The sequence below is a fragment of the Nothobranchius furzeri genome, chromosome 5 (genome assembly GCF_043380555.1).
Source record: "Nothobranchius furzeri strain GRZ-AD chromosome 5, NfurGRZ-RIMD1, whole genome shotgun sequence".
Taxonomy (NCBI): domain Eukaryota; kingdom Metazoa; phylum Chordata; class Actinopteri; order Cyprinodontiformes; family Nothobranchiidae; genus Nothobranchius; species Nothobranchius furzeri.
In genome coordinates, this window is record NC_091745.1 from 65,706,081 (window position 1) to 65,720,001 (window position 13,921).

A 13,921-nucleotide genomic window follows, 5' to 3' on the forward strand; every position below is an offset into this window, starting at 1 on the left:
AATGCACAAAGGGCAGATAAATGAGAAGCTTGCATTCAACATCTCAAACATTGTTTAAAATCTTTTTTTAACTTTAAGCAACACTTTAAACATCCGGCTGCACCACAGGGCTGGAAATAAAACTGACATATTTTACAGTATTTGCTTTTAGATGAAAACTTAAGAAAACTCACATCTGCTCTGCTGCAACCAAGTCATTTTTTGTGAGCTCAGTAAATGAACATTAATTCTTACAACCTAAGTATTAGTCCTGCTGCTCCAATTTTCTGAAAACTATACTTGCTTGCTGAATTTTTCACAGACAAGATCGATAAACATTTCATCCTGTGCAGTCTTGTTTAACCGGCCTTTGCATACATCCTTGATTAAATGAGGAACTACCCAAAAGTGCTTTTCAACTTCTATGTATGTTGTATTTTTAACTAGAGTGGATAAAGAAATCTGAATTTTTCCACATGAAAAACCGATCTTCGTGTTTTCCAGTTCAGCTTTAGTTGATTGTATGTATTCAGTCATTCTTATGTTTCTGAAATTAAAGTGACAGTGTGTATTTTCCCTGGTGATAGGGGGCAATGCCTAAATCATTGCAAGCAAGCAATATTTTTGTGTTCAAGTAAGAACTTACCAACAGATGGCTATTAGGGTAAAAAATCCCTGGGAGTGCAACCTCCAGCAAATTAACAAGAGCATCAGACCCCCGTTTATCACTTGCAATGAGTGAAGAGATAAATGTGTAGAAGAACAATGTTTATTAATGCTGAAAGTTTTGTAACCATTTGTTACAAATCAATAAATGCATTCTGTCCTCATGGGCTTCCGTAGAAGGAAACATGGTATCCAAAATGGCGTCGCCCAGAGACTTTCACCTGCTCATGTATTTTAGACCTGATTTTATCGTTAAATGTTATGAAACTGCCAATATTTTTCCACAACTGGGCATCAGTTAATCTGTTTACAACTAAATTTCAATGGATATTTCCAGAGATTAATGATTAAAAAAACTACACACTGTCACTTTAATAGCTTACATTTTACTCTTAAAATCAACAAGGACATTTTTAAAGCCATGCTATGCAATTTTTTTCATATTTTAAAATAATTTTCTTTAAACATCTTTGGTGTGTTCTTGCTGTGTTGAGTTTCAAATTCCATCTTTCAGTTCTTTTTAAAACACAGAAAATGTTTATTTACTCGTTGGATCGCGCATGGGACTGCATCAATGGAGAGGGGAGAGCGGGCAGCAGAGGGCGACAATGTCCTCTGCTGCCCGCAGATAAACGAAGGAAGTGACGCCACCATCGGCGTCAGCCTGATGATGTTTGCAGGCGTAAACGAAACGTTGCAGGTAATTAAACCTTTTCTGTGTTTTAAAAAGAACTGAAAGATGGAATTAAAATACTTTTGTTGAACCAGTAAGTGCTAAATGATCCTTTACAGAGTTAATGAGGCGTTCCCAGGCCAGCAAGACCGGAACTTGTGAACAAGACCCCATTGCTCTACTTGAGGCAGGACCTTGTCCCTGACCCGAAGAAGGCATTCTACCCTTTTCTGACTCAAGATCATGGTCTTGGGTTTAGAGGTAATTCTAATGCTCAATGCTAATTCTCATCCCAGCTCACACTCGGCTGCAAACTGCTCGCCAAAGTGAAAGCTGGAAATCACGTTGTGATGAAGCAAACAGGACTACCCCTTACCAAAAAGAAGTACACTGAAGTATACTTGAAGTATACTAAAAATGAATACAGTATACTTCCAAGTTTACTTTCAATGTACTTATTAGAAGTATAGTTATCCGAGTACATTTTTTAAATACTACTAAGTATACTTTAATACATACTTACATTAAAGTTTACTTACATTTAGACTATACTTGTACTTGACTCTATCAGAAGTATATTTCACCAAGTAATGTATAAGTATACTTAATATATATATATATATATATATACTTATATATAATATATAAGTATATATATATACTTATATATAATATATAAGTATATATATATATATATATATATATATATATATATATATAAGTATATATGTATATATATAAGTATATATGTATATATATATAAGTATATATATATATATATATATATATATACATACAGTTGTGGTCAGAAGTTTACATACACTTGTAAAAAATATAATATAATGGCTCTACTGAGTGTCCCGTTATTTCTAAAACTCTGATTTTTCTCTGATAGAGTGATTGGAACAGATACTTCTTTGTCACAAAAAACATTCATGAAGTTCGGTTCTTTAATGTCTTTATTATATATATATATATATATATATATATATATATATATATATATATATATATATATATATATAGATAGATAGATAGATAGATAGATAGATAGATAGATAGATAGATAGATAGATAGATAGATAGATAGATAGATAGATAGATAGATAGATAGATATATTTGGAACTTTTTATTTTTGAATTAGAACAACAACATTTACATGGAGATGCATTTGAGTTTCTTCTTCCCTTCTCCAGGGCAGTGTTTCCCTGAACAAAGTTCAAATTTCCTTGTGGCCATAAGATCTATCCAACTTAACCAAGTCACCAATCAGTACATATAGTTCTGACAAGCTTTCTCTGTATTCATCGTATCTGCTCTCTTCTACATTCTACATTTTACTTTGATCTAGCTAAATAACTCACCCAAAAGACAAAAAAACATAAAGAAAAAAAATAAAAATTAATAATAATAATTTTCACATGAGAGTACTATCTTTCTAACATTTGTTTTATTGGTTCCCAAATTTTTTCTAATTTCCCTAGTCCCAGTCATAGTCTTGCATTAATTTGTTCCATTTTGTAGACCTGTCTAACTCTCTCTGTCTCTCCACTGTGCCACCCTTGGTGGTTCTGTGTCCAGCCATAAAACTGTAATACACTTCTTGGCAGTCATAAGCAGAATTCTGATTACGTATGTCTCCATTATGTGTGTATGATTTTTGGTACAGCATTCCCAGTACAAACCATTTTAACTTAAATTGTAATTTCACCTTCCAGGTTCTTTCAATTTCTCCCTAACACCTTCCCAGAATGGTATGAATTTAGGGCAGTCCAAAAGTATATGTGAAAAGTCTCCCACTAGCCCGCATTTTCTCCAACATAAATTTGAAACATTACTATTTAGACATGATAAGTGGAGTTTTAAAGCATGCATCTTCACCTTCCATTCAAATTCCCTCCAAGACGGACTATTAGTAGTTTATGGCCTGCTTCAAGTGTTTCCTCCCATTCCTGATCTGTTATCATTATGTTCACTTCCAGTTCCCATTTTTCTTTAATATCTATATTCTTAACAATCGAATCCTGTTGTAAAGCTTTATATATTTTGAAATCAGTCCTTTTTGACATGTCCTTTCTGTTTAACATAATCACTTCCTCCATATTAAGTTTATCCTTGCTTGAAACTTTGCCTTATTTTGAAATAACTACTCTGTCTGTCTGTCCTAAATAACATATTAAGCATGAAATTACGAATTATTGTGAAATTACACGCACAGGAAGTGCTTTTATTTTGTAGCATTTGCTCAGTCAGCTCTCGAAGCTTCTCAGCAGACGGAGAAGAAGAGCGAGGGTCGGAGGAGCATTAACCGTCGGAGGTCACGCTTCTGTTCTGCATCTGCACTTGACAGTCACTGGTTCTGCACCACTGAGCTAAATGTAAGTAGCCACCATAAAAGTTGCTTAAATGTTTTAAATGTTTTTAAGACGGACATGGTGAGTAATGTTGGCCATGTAGCAAGCTAATATGCTAAGTCATTGCATGAGTTAGCTTTGTGTGTGACTAAAGTCCGTTTATTTAATGAAATGAGCAGCACTATCTCATTATTAAAGGTTAGCATTACTTTAGATACTTTTTTATTAGACTTCTAGAGACTTATTCCCTCCATTTTTGTCCCCTCCATCATAATTTTTTAAACGTGACGTTCTGAGAAAAAAAAAAAGCGGGAGCTCAGCGCCACCAAGTCAAACTTAAACGTCCACTTATTAAAAGTAAATGAGCAGTGGTCTCTTGTACAGCGATGACAAAATCAGTCTGTGTTGTAAACTATTTCCCCGTAGCACCTGTGCGATAGCTTTGCAAGCAGCCTGCTTTTTTTTAACCGTATAAGAGGATTGTGACCGCAAGAGATGAAGAAGTGCTGTATCTCGATGCTATGTTCCCTCCTTCCCTCCATTTTTGTCCCCTCCATAGTTTTTTTAAATAGTGCTCAGTTGCACCGCAGAACGCTGTTTCTATTAATTTCACAGTATTTTAGTGTTGTAATTTTGTCCTTACTGTACACTGTTACTCCAGATTCTTAAATGTTATGTTTTTAGCTTTGTGTGGATAAGTCAAATTACACTTGATTCTCCTCACACACACACACACACACACACACACACACACACACACACACACACACAACAATTTAGATGATTAATGATTTAGCTTCATATATATAGTGGAGGACTGCCTAAATTTTGCAGACTAACACAGATCTACCTTGTGATTCACAATGTTTTCTCTACTGATTATGCTTCCTGGTGTAGACGTGTAAATGTAGAGCGTCTGCGTTCCTATGAGCTGTCAGCCACACCGGGAAGCCTGTCTATGAATCTGCGGTCAGACTTCAATGATCCAACCCCACTCTCTGCACACAAGATTGATGGCATGCTGCTGTTGACCCCCAAGAGGTTCATACAAGTGAGACCACTGGTGAGTAATTCTCACAATCTGCATTTTTGATGACACATCCTAAATAACATGACTATATATGTATGTATGTATATATGTATACAGATTTGTCTTTTAAAACTGGTGAATATACAATTTACAGGTAATGCCTTTATGCTATGAGTATTAGAGCCACTGATGGAAAAAAAATATAGAATTCTGAGAAAATAAGTCATAAATCTGAGTTTAATCTCAGAGTTCTGACTGGTACCTAAAACAAAAAAAAAGGGGGAAATTGGGGAAGATTATGAGGGGGGATCAGAATTCTGACTTAAATCTTAAAATTGGGCTTTTTTTTTGTTTTGATTTTTTTTTAACAAAAACAATTCCTAAATAGTTTTTTGTTTGTTTGGTTTTAGGTTCATGAAAAAAGTCAGAATTCTGACTTTAATCCCAGAATTTTGAAATTATCTGACTTTTTTTTTCTCAATTCTTTTCTTTTTCTTCAATGACTCTAATACTCTTAGGCAATAAGGCAGTATTAGGGCCACTGAAGGAAACAATTGAATACTGAGATAAATGTCAGAATTCTGACTTTATTTATTTTATTTATTTTCAGAATTTTTTCTTCTTCAGTGGCCCTAATACCCCTCCGTATTATGTAATGTTAAACAATTCAAATTAATTTTTGAATTCAGCAGTTTATCATTGGATTTAGATGCAGATATCACTGTCTTGGAAAATTGGTCAGAGCAATTTGGTATTGAGTTTGATTAGTAAACTTGACAGTATTTACACTCTTAATCTTCTTAGGAATTACATGATGTCCACACAAGGCGTACCACTGTTCTCCATGCCCTTCCTGTCTATCTACGTGAGGAAACCTCTGGATTTTTGAGGACATGTGTGGTAAGTCCCAGTATTGTAAATTTGAACAAATCATTCTATTTATTTATGCATAAAGACAACACAAGGAAAACGAACATGAACATTTTGGAAAAAGTGCCATTGTTTCAACTACAAACCTTTGGCAAGATGTTTAAGCCTGCCATACACGAGAGCAATCAGCTGAGCAAACGGCCTCAAATGACTGTTTGCTCAGCAGATACCTCGCCATGTGCGCCTGATTTTCACTGAGTTTTCCGCCTCACGAGACGCTGAGGTGAATATCTGACCAGTTAGATATTTTCTGCCTCATAGGGGTAAAAACTCGCTGTGTGTGCACTACTGAGCTGCTGGTTGAGCTGAAATATTCTAGTGGCCAATCAAAGCACTTTCTCCGCTCACATGACCCCAAGATGTATTCAGATACAGCCCCTTACCCTGTCTGCGTGTCTGAAAAATAAACAAAATGGTACCTTGCGGATCGATGGGCCCACTGTTTCCATTACCCTTTCGGAAGGATTCTGGGTCTTCCAGGTGCATCTCTTGGAGTAAATTGGCATAAACTCCTTGCCTGGTCCATCTTTCCAGCTACTGTACCCATATTTTCCTAACCTTGAAACGCCGGTGGCGGCGACGTTTCAACAAAAAAGGATAGGCATTTCCTCCGTTTCCAGCTCTGTCTCTGTGTTGTTTCTTTTCTGACATGCAGACAGGGGGCTGCCATCTTTGGGTCATATGAGCGGAGAACGTGCTTTGGTTGGCCACTAGAATATTTCAGCTCAACCAGCAGCTCGGTAATGCGCACACGGCGAGTTTTTACCCCTGTGAGGCGGAAAATGTCTTAACTGGTCAGATATTCACCTCAGGGTCTACGGAAGCTCCAATGACATCACGTCTGTCCCTGACAGACTGGTTGCGCCGTGCCCAGGCTCCGCCCACCCAGTATATACACGGCCAACCAACCCCTCCTACTCATTCTCTCTTTCTTCCCGTGAGAAACTACAATTTGCTCCCTCAGAGATTTTCAGGCTATCTTTGGTTAGCTGCTTAACTGTTCCCTGGCGTACCGTCAGGATACGTCGTCGAACGCAGTACCAACGCAGTCTGGATTTGAGCTGAGTAAGTGCTTCTAGTCACTTGTCACACTTCACTAGGAACAGTCAACGCGTCACGGCGAACTGCTCCTACTGCTACTCGGTTGTCATTGACGGAGTAGTATTAGCGAGTGTGGCTCAAGCTAACGTGTTGAGGCGAGCTTGTTCTGTGCTTATTTAGCATTTATTTGCTAATGAGCTACTTTGGTGCGGCTAACGTGTCACGACGAGTTGCCCTACATATGTAATATAGTTTTAGTTGCAGACTTACACCTGCTAACTAGCTTGCTACGCTTTTTCAGACTAACGTGTCACGACGAGTCAGATTGTCAGCTATGGCTTCCACCCCTGCCCCGACGGGCGGGTCGGAACCGAAGGCTAAAGAGGCTGCATCCCGCCTGTGCCCAGTGTCATGTGGGACTTCCATTTCAGGCAGGGACCCTCATCCTATGTGCATAGCTTGCATGGGTGCTGCTCACGCCCAGGCATCGCTGGCTAACCCGCAGACATGCCCTCACTGCTCCTCCATGCTGGAGAAGATAAGGGAAAGGAGGCTAAGAGTGGCAGTGGCTAACGGCCGGGACCCAGGCCTCGGCTCGGGCATGCCTGTTGATACAGGTGACAACCATCAGCCACGAGCCTCCACTAGCTGGGTGGATATGATGGAAGAGGAGCCCCCACTACCTCCTCTGTCCGAGGGGCTGGTGGACAGCGGACTGCTCAATGCAGGTGATGACGAGGCTGGAGGTGATGCGAACTCAGACCTCCTCGACTTAGACATGGAAGAGGAGGAAGAGGATTCCACCTTCCCAGCTCAACGCTCTAGGCCGTCTAGCGGCACTGGGGTGGCATCGCAGGGGGACGCCGATCTGTACGAGGTTTGCAGACGAGCGGCGGCAAAGCTCAACATTCAGTGGCCTGCAGCCCAAGGGGCAGAAGGGGTGGAACAAAACCTGTATGATGGTAAGATGCTCCCACTATCCTCCACTCCACCCAAGCAGCTTTCTTAGCTCCTTGTTAGCTCCTCCCTCGCCGGTTCAGAGAGACGAGGGTGTGGAGCAGAAAACGCAGTGTCACCAAACACTTTTCAGTTTTTGAATGAGCACACAGTCAGTGTCACCAAGCACTTTGTTCCCAAATGTGTGCAAACACGTTCAGGGGGATCGTTTAAAGATAAAGACAGCTTTTCTGCAGCCAAGGGCAGACAGCTCCCCACAAAAAATAATAAACAAACCCCATCAGGTCCCTCTGCGCCCAGCAGAGGGCCCTCTCACTCTTCCCATGGGACGAGTCGAGGCTGCTCGGGTGATGACATCACCCAACAGCGGCTCTCTTTCGACGCGGGGCGAGAGGTGGCGTGCATGCGTAGTTCCATTGTGGGTTCTGATGACAGTTTGTCGGGGTTACAGGCTTCAGTTTACCTCAAAACCGCCCCGTTTCAACGGGATAATACGGTCAGTGGCAAGAGAGGATTCTGCGCATATCCTGGAAAACGAAATCGCTTCACTGTTGGACAAAAAAGTGATCAGGGTGGTGTCGAGCAACGAGGCCCACCAGGGTTTTTATTTGCGCAACTTCCTCATTCCAAAGAAGGACGGGAAATCTCTCCGTCCCATACTCGACCTGCGTGTGTTAAACATACACTTACGCAAGTACACTTTCAGAATGTTGACTCACAAAACACTCTGCCATTCCGTCCGCCCAGGAGATTGGTTTGTCACGATCGATCTCGCGGATGCCTATCTTCACATCTCAATTTTTCCTCCACACAGGAAATTTCTCAGGTTTGCCTATCGGGGCACAGCCTACGAGTTTCAAGCCATCCCTTTTGGGCTGTCGTTAGCACCGAGGGTGTTCACCAAGTGTGTGGAGGCGGCGTTGTCCTCACTGAGGACTCGTGCGATCAGAATTTTCTCTTACATAGACGATTATCTGATTTGCACTCCCTCCCGGGAGCAAGCAGCCAGCGATGCACTGGTGGTGTTGAACCATCTAACCGACCTGGGGTTCAAAATAAACTGGACAAAGAGCAGTTTATTCCCCAGACAATGCACAGAATATCTGGGTCTTCAGATAGACTCTCTCTTATCGCGTTTTGCTGTCAGAAGAGAGGATTGCGTGCTTCACACAGTGTGTCACACGTTTTCACTTAGGAATCTGTGCGTCGTACAGACTTTGCCTGCGCCTTCTCTGCCTCATGGCGTCGATGATTTCTGTGGTGCGACTGGGGCTTCTTATGATGAGAGATGTTCAGCGGTGGGTGAGGTCATTTAGACTGTGCTCCCGCCGTCATCTCCACCGCAGAGTGAAGATAACTCCAGCGTGCATGTCTGCTCTCCAGCCTTGGAGAGACCGAAAAGTTCTTGTTGTGAGCTGGGAGGTGAGCACTCCACACACACCATGACATCACCTGTCTTGTGAGGTTCTCTGATTTCAGGAGAGAGAGCAGCAGCTGTGATCAATCAGCTGATCAGCGGTTGGCCTTCATAAGGAGGACGAAGGACGCTGCTAAGCCGCCGGATGATTACGCCTTACTGGTAGAGTTCCAGCCACTGTGTTACCTCGATCTTTGAACCTAGACTTTGTATTTTAGAACCTTGTACCTTAGACACGTGTTTTTTTTTTTTTTTTTTGCTATCGACCTTTGGCTCAGATTTTTGTTCTCGATTTGTCTCAGGCTCAAGTCATCTCATCATACATCACATCCTCGCTGTGGGTTTTTGGATTTACAACCCGACCATACGATTTCTGGACTTAACTCCCGATTCCCGTCCTCCTCACGGCACTAACTGCTCCAGTACTACTGGATGTCTCTCTCCTCCCCTCCGGTTGTAAAACCTCGCCGCTCTGCTTCATCCCGGAACACTCATTCTCTCTCCCAGCTCACCCCTCCCTGGAGATCCTCCACCACGCTACGTCTGTAAGTCCTCCTACCAATCTCATCCTCTACCGTACTACGGTATCAATCAAGGACTCACCTCTGTTTCCCTCCCCTCAGACGCTGCTCCCGTTAAACCCGTTCACTGGATTTCCAGTTCACCCTGAGTTCTAGTTACCCAATAAATCTTTATTTTTTCACATCCGGTGCCAGTGTATTGATTCTGCATGCCTTGGGTTAAATCATTACCTCAGAACATGACAGAATCATCCGGCCAAGACGCTAACCCAGCAGAATCAGTACTCACCTCTCTTTCTCACAGATTAGCCCAGCAGGAACAAATCCTCCCGAGACTCATGGAGCAGTTAACCCTATCCAATCAACGTTGTCAGCAGTTGGAGACCATGGTTCGGCAATTGCATGTATCCATTTCTACGACTCGTCCCTCCACGTCCTCCTCAGATCCACAGTTAAATCCAACCACTGCTGCCAGCATTCATGGAGCTGAAGTTACAAACTCCTCAGAGGAGACTCATTTCCGCGTTGCCCCGTCACCGGCGACAACCACCTTCGGAGGTGAGTTTGAGGAGTGTCACAGTTTCCTGCTTCAATGCAGATTGGCATTTGAACGTAGCCCCGCTGCTTTAAGATCTGATTCAGCCAAGATCTCCTATGTTGTTGGACTTTTACGGGGCAGAGCCTTAAGATGGGCTGAGGCCAAGAGCCACAATGATTCATTTTTACATGGACCATTTAATGACTTTGTGGCAGAATTCACCCAGACATTTGGCAGTGTGGAATCTGTTTCTGACATCAGGAGGAAACTAATGAATCTCTCCCAAGGCAGACGATCTGTGGCAGACCTGGCTGTGGATTTTCGAATCTTAGCAGCACGCACGACTTGGGATGAGGATGCCCTTATCGGGGTGTTCACGGAGCTGAATGACAGGATCAGGAATCAGCTGGCTCTTTGCCCCGAACCCAAATCGTTGGATGAATTAATCAGGCTGGCCATGTCAATAGACAAGTGTCACCGCGAGATGAAAAGAATGGAGTTGGCGACCCCTCCCCCTGTTCCAGATCATTTCTCCGGGGCCAGGGGGCGTTCCACACCCGAACCCCTACCCAAGGACGAACCCATGCAAATGGGTAGAGCCAAACTCTCTCAGGAAGAAAAGGAGCACCGACGCAAGATGGGACTTTGTTTATATTGTGGCTTAGCGGGACATTTAGTGAACAACTGTCCCTCTCTGGTAAAAGGGCATGCCCACCGGTAAAACCGGGTCTAGTGGTGGGCGGTAACCTGATTTCTCCTGTGACCCGGTGTTCTTTGCCATGCTCTTTGTTTTATCAATCTAAGCAGATTCCTCTGGAAGCCTTGGTGGATTTGGGGTGTGAGCAATCGTTGTTGGACCCTCGACTGGTGACTGAGTGGGGAATTCCCACAACTAAGCTCGCTACGCCTCGCTCTGTCTCTTCCCTGGATAACCGCAATCTCTCATCCATAACTCTCCAGACGGTTCCTCTCCGCCTTCAGGTTTCAGGTAACCATGTGGAGACTCTCACTTTCTATGTGTTCCCTTCCCCTCAGTCTCCGCTGGTGCTAGGACATTCATGGCTTGTCCGCCACAACCCCATTCTCGACTGGAGGGAGAACAAGATCATTGGATGGGGCCCAGAGTGTTCACAGTTGTGTCTGCGCTCCGCAGTTCTGCCTAGCCGTGGACCTGTCAATCCCCCTGCGGAGAACATCGATCTGACTACGGTACCACAAGTTTACCATGACCTGAAACACGTTTTTAGTAAAGACCGTGCATCTTCATTACCCCCACACAGACCGTTTGACTGTGCCATAGATCTATTACCCGGAGCCCCTCTGCCTTCCAGTCGTTTGTACCAACTGTCCAAACCGGAGAGAGAGAGCATGGAGGAGTACATCCAGGACTGTCTTGCAGCCGGCACCATTCGACCGTCATCCTCCCCTCTGGGAGCCGGCTTCTTTTTCTTGCCTAAGAAAGACGGTTCCCTCAGGCCCTGCATTGAACCAAATCACAGTTAAAAACAAATATCCTCTGCCTCTACTTTCCTCCACGTTCGAACCAGTACAGGACTCCACCATCTTCACCCGACTGGACCTCCGGAACGCTTACCACCTGGTTCGGGTTAAGGAGGGGGATGAATGGAAGACGGCGTTTAAAACACCTGTGGGCCACTTCGAGTATTTGGTGATGCCTTTCGGACTTACTAACGCCCCTGCTGTCTTCCAGTCATTGGTTAACTCTGTGCTGGGTGATTTCCTTAACCGCTTTGTCACCGTTTACTTAGATGACATTCTGATTTTTTCTAAGACCCCGGAGCAACACGTCCTGCATGTGAGAGCAGTTCTCCAGTGCCTTCTCGAAAACAGACTATACGTAAAAGCAGAGAAGTGCGAATTCCACGTCCCAACCGTCAAGTTTTTGGGGTTTGTCATTGAGGGTGGTAGGTTGAGGGCGGACCCCGACAAGGTGCAGGCGGTGACCGAGTGGCCAACTCCGACGACGAGAAAGCAGCTTCAGAGGTTTCTGGGGTTCGTTAATTTTTATCGGAGGTTCATTCGTAACTTCAGTCAGATCGCTGCACCACTGACCCAGCTCACCTCGATTAACAGAGTGTTTGTTTGGTCCCCAGAAGCTGAATCCGCTTTTCAGGTTCTGAAGAGGAGATTTTACGATGCGCCCATCCTACACCGGCCTGACCCTCAACGTCAGTTTACTCTGGAGGTGGATGCTTCGGATACGGGAGTGGGGGCTGTGCTCTCCCAGGTGGCTGAAGAGGATAAACGCCTGCATCCCTGTGCGTTCTTCTCACGACGTCTCACCCCGACCGAGAGCCGTTACGATGTGGGGGACCGAGAGCTGTTGGCTGTGAAACTGGCCATTGAGGAATGGAGACATTGGCTGGAGGGGGCAGAACAACCGTTCATCATCTGGACAGACCATAAAAACCTCATCTACCTCAAGGAAGCCAAACGTTTGAACCCACGCCAGTACAGATGGTCTCTTTTCTTTTCCCGGTTTAATTTTCAGATTTCCTACAGACCCGGTACAAAGAATACCAAACCAGACGCACTCTCCAGACAATATGCTCCGGACCGGGATAACCCTCCATCGACCATCCTTCCCTCTGCCTGTGTGGTAGGGAGCGTCACCTGGGAAATCCGGGAGCAGGTACTGGAAGCCCTTAAGACTGACCTGGGTCCAGACAACAGCCCCCCGGGCAAACTGTTTGTTCCCCGACCTATCAGGGACAAGGTCATACATTGGGCGCATACAGGTCGGTTCTCTTTACAGCCTTGGGTGGCTCGCACCGTGGCGCTTATCAAACGCACTTTTTGGTGGCCATCCGTTTTTAAAGACACCAAGGACTATATTTCTGGTTGTCACACCTGCTCCCAACAGAAGGGGGACCACCGCCTCCCAGCCGGTCTGCTTCAGCCCCTGCCTACTCCCTCTCGGTCCTGGTCACACATCGCCCTGGACTTCGTCTGTGGTCTTCCCATCTCACACGGTTTTACCTGCATACTCACCATAGTCGACCGGTTTTATAAGTCTTGCCACCTGGTGCCCCTTAAATCTCTCCCTTCATCCGCAGGCACAGCGCAGCTCCTGATTAAGCATGTGTTCCGTCTCCATGGCATCCCGGAGGAGATCCTGTCGGATCGGGGTCCACAGTTTGTGTCCCAAGTATGGAGGGAGTTTGCAGAGGCCTTGGGGGCAAGAGTGGCGCTTACCTTGGGACACCACCCTCAAACCAACGGCCAATGTGAACGGATGAATCAGGAGCTGGGGGCCATGCTGCGCTGTGTCTGCTCCATTCACCCGTCGTCCTGGAGCACCCATCTTCCCTGGGTGGAGTATGCTCATAACAGCCACATCTCGACAGCTACAGGTCAGTCCCCGTTTGAAGCATCCCTTGGTTTCCAACCCTCACTTTTCCCCACGCAGTCTGCACCCGGCTCCTCCGTTCCCTAATTCCTCCGTTGTGCCCGTCGTGCCTGGACCACCACGGGCACTGGATCGAACTGCACAGAGGAACAAGCGGATAGCTGATCGCCGGCGGCGTCCGGCCCCAGTCTACGTCCCGGGGCAGTCTGTGTGGTTGTCATCCAGGGACATCCCGCTGAAGGCTACTACCCGTAAGTTATCTCCCCGGTTCATTGGTCCCTTTAAGGTTTTGGCTGTTCCGTCCCCCACTACAGTCCGCCTGGACCTCCCTCGGACCCTAAGGGTGCATCCGGTGTTCCACGTCTCCCTGGTCAAGCCTGTGGTCACCAGTCCTCTCTGTCCCGTGCCTGCACCACCTCCTCCGGCTCGCCTGCACCAGGGGGG

The 13,921-nt window shown here is 44.9% G+C and overlaps 1 long non-coding RNA gene across 1 annotated transcript; it reads left to right on the forward strand.

Moving 5' to 3' along the window:
- The first annotated feature begins 3,566 nt into the window (after positions 1-3,566).
- Positions 3,567-5,605, forward strand: LOC139070142 (uncharacterized). The gene is made up of 3 exons (XR_011520781.1): positions 3,567-3,697; positions 4,571-4,736; positions 5,508-5,605. It is a non-coding gene; the product is annotated as an uncharacterized lncRNA (long non-coding RNA).
- Positions 5,606-13,921: the final 8,316 nt, after the last annotated feature.